The following is a 3173-nucleotide window of genomic DNA, read 5'->3' on the forward strand; positions in this document are numbered from 1 at the left end:
GTCGAGCCGTAAAGCAATTCCTGCGGCGGCGTCGAGCCACGGGCGAGTGTCGATTCTTTTGATTTACCGACCTCGCTGAGATTACCTGGCGAAAGTTTTCGTACGATCCGGACGCGTTGTTCGCGCCCGTTTCTCTATTAATCAAAGCGCAACGGCCACGCTGGCTGAATTTACGGTGAAACACACACACACAGTGATGAAGTTGTAGCGCCGCGAACCAGAGCCACCCCGTTCGCCTATCGACTGATCACGAGCAGCACGTTCGACGGGTGTAATAAAGCAACGCAAAGGCGAGATTTTGACGCGTGAAATACTTGAAAGGGATTCATCCTGAAATCAAGCCAGAACGGTCGCGATTCAAACTGAATTGCACGGATATACAAGCGCCTGTGCTCGTTCAGTGACCATTGGCATCGAACAAACAACCATTAAACTAGCGTTTGAATTCGAATGCGAATACGTCTCCAGAAGATGGAGAGAGAGAGAGAGAGAGAGAACAGTATGAGAATTCACAGCTTGCGTGCTTTACACGGCGCATACACGCGAAATATGATCTGAATGCGATGTGCAATCCGAAAGCATTGAAAAAATTTTAATCGGTTATACGAGATAAATCTGGCGTACGAGGGATGGCGGTCGTAACGGAGATCAATGAGCGTTCGTTAGCGTAATTCAATGGAGATTATAACCGGTGGAATAGGAGGATGAATGCTGGTGGAAAAGAGTTCGCCATTCCAGTTCCTCGCGATCTAATTCAACAAAACCCGTGTCCGTGAAAGAAATACCGTAATTCCTTCTCCTCTCGTTATTTTTATTCACCTTCTTTCGTACCCTCGCGCTAGCAGTCGCGAGCGAATGGCATTTTATACAGGTCGACGGTTTGAAAGCGCGATTTTCAAGTTTTAACACTGGCTAAATATTCTATGATAAATATGTAAATCCTCGATACGTTTTTTCTATAAAATATTCACTCTTTCCTGGGAGCTGAACAGCGTACGTATCCGAGTGAACTCTGAGGGAGAACTTTTCCTCCAACGATTATTATCTTCCTGCAGAATTTCCTTTCGCAACGTCAGTGTAAACCAAACGATGAAATAACAATGCTCGCGAAAACGGTGGCGCGAAATTTTTCAGCGAGCTCCTCTCGGTTTCGAGAAACTATTTGCTGCGCAAAATTGGTTCGCATGCGCTCGCGGATGGATTTAACGTAAACTCAAAACGCACGAAAATTGAACGCGAAATTCGTACGCTGGATTTAATTGAAAAATGATTCGCCATACATCGACGTTTTAAATACAGCGATAATCTTGCTCGCCACAGGAAGTAGCGCTTATTATCGGTATTATTCGACCGCGTTTCGATCCTGGTCATACGAAACGCGGTGGCTGGCGAAATAATTTGTATTTATATCAAGAGACAGCAACATCGATGTCGATCCGTGGAGTTTAACGCGGCGGTTAGGAAACAAGTGCCGCGACCCATCATCCAGTCATCGACAGCGCGATCCACCTGCATAACTCTCTCTCGATTCATGCGAGTGCTATTAATTTGTAGCCGCAGCAACGGTTCCCAAAATTTTACAATATCCGCTGCGTTCAACCGGTTTCCGGTGCGCGCGTTCATTCTTACGCGTTTCGAAAATGTCGAATTTTCCGCTCGACGAACGCTCGATATTTTATCTGAAACGGGATCTACGCTCTGCAATATAAATATTCATTTCGTCGGTTATTGTTCACCGTTTCGTGACGTAAAAAGACACTTTTGCGAATCGAACGAGCGCATTAATCGCGAACGCGATCGATTCGTTCACTCTTAGAGTGCTGAATATGCTGATGATCGCTGTGGACGAAATACTTTTTCGCTAGATTGAACTCTGTTGAACGACTTGTCTGCTAAACAGGTAGACGACTGTTTATCGTCGAGACATTATTAGCATTTGTTTACTGTGGTTACTAAGGAACGCATTTACATTAATCTCACATACGCGTATTGGTATTACTTCTACACAGGTACTCGAAAAAATTGACAATCGCATATATGCGTCCTTAGTTTACATCGATAGCTTTCGTCAGACGCATATATGCGTCCATAGCATTCTAACAGTTAACAAAATAGCGTTGTATGACTTTTGCAAGAGAAGAAACCAACCGATTTCCTTCTCTGGCGGCGTCAAAGGATCGCGCAACCGGAAATTCTAATCCGCATTCACACGCGTAATGGTATTATTTCTACCCAGATACTCAGAAACATTGACAATCGCATATATGCATCCTTAGTTTACATCGATAGCTTTCGCCAGACGCATATATACGTCCATAGCACTCTAAGATTTAACGATATAGCGTTGTACAACTTTTACAAGAGAAGAAACGAACCGATTTCCTTCTCTGGTGGCGTCAAAGGATCGCGCAACCGAGAATTCTAATCTGCATTTACACGCGTAATGGTATTATTTCTGCACTGATACTGAAAGAAATTGACGATCGCATATATGCGTCCATAGCACTCTAAGATTTAACGAAATATCGTTGCACAACTTTTACAAGAGAAGAAACGAACCGATTTCCTTCTCTGGTGGCGTCAAAGGATCGCGCAACCGGGAATTCTAATCCGCATTCCCGTCGCGAAGCGGGGCTGTCGCTCGTTGTAACCTCGCCACGGATAAATGCAACGCGCGAAGGTTATGCTGCATACCAATTACAGGCGGATGCGAGATCTAATTGAATAGCGTTTGAAGCCGCATCGAACAGGCTGTCGCGCCGCCGTGCCCGTCTATTAGTCCAATACGGCGAGTCATTGAAGGATTAACGGCGGAAGGACTTCGAGCGGCGTCTCGATTAATCCTGGCTCGGTTTGATTTCACCTGCGCGCAGAGATTGGGGACCGCAGCGCGCGATGCTGCGTGGTATGCAGCTCAAAATCCAGCTTCCATCCCCGTGGCTTACGCCGTGACAAATGCCAAGGCGTCCCAGGTAACTGCTAGAAGATCCAGGATTCGTATCTCCTACCGTTATCGATCGCTTTCAATTCGTATCCACGCGGCAGGGGGCACGGTGGACGGTTATTTCTCTGTCTCCGCTCTGTCGTCGATACTGGCAAATGGAATTCGCGTTTCCGTCTGCGTCCATGCACCAAGCGTCGCTCGTGTACGCGAAAAAATTGATATATATGGA

This window comes from Xylocopa sonorina, chromosome 15 (assembly GCF_050948175.1).
Source record: "Xylocopa sonorina isolate GNS202 chromosome 15, iyXylSono1_principal, whole genome shotgun sequence".
NCBI lineage: Eukaryota > Metazoa > Arthropoda > Insecta > Hymenoptera > Apidae > Xylocopa > Xylocopa sonorina.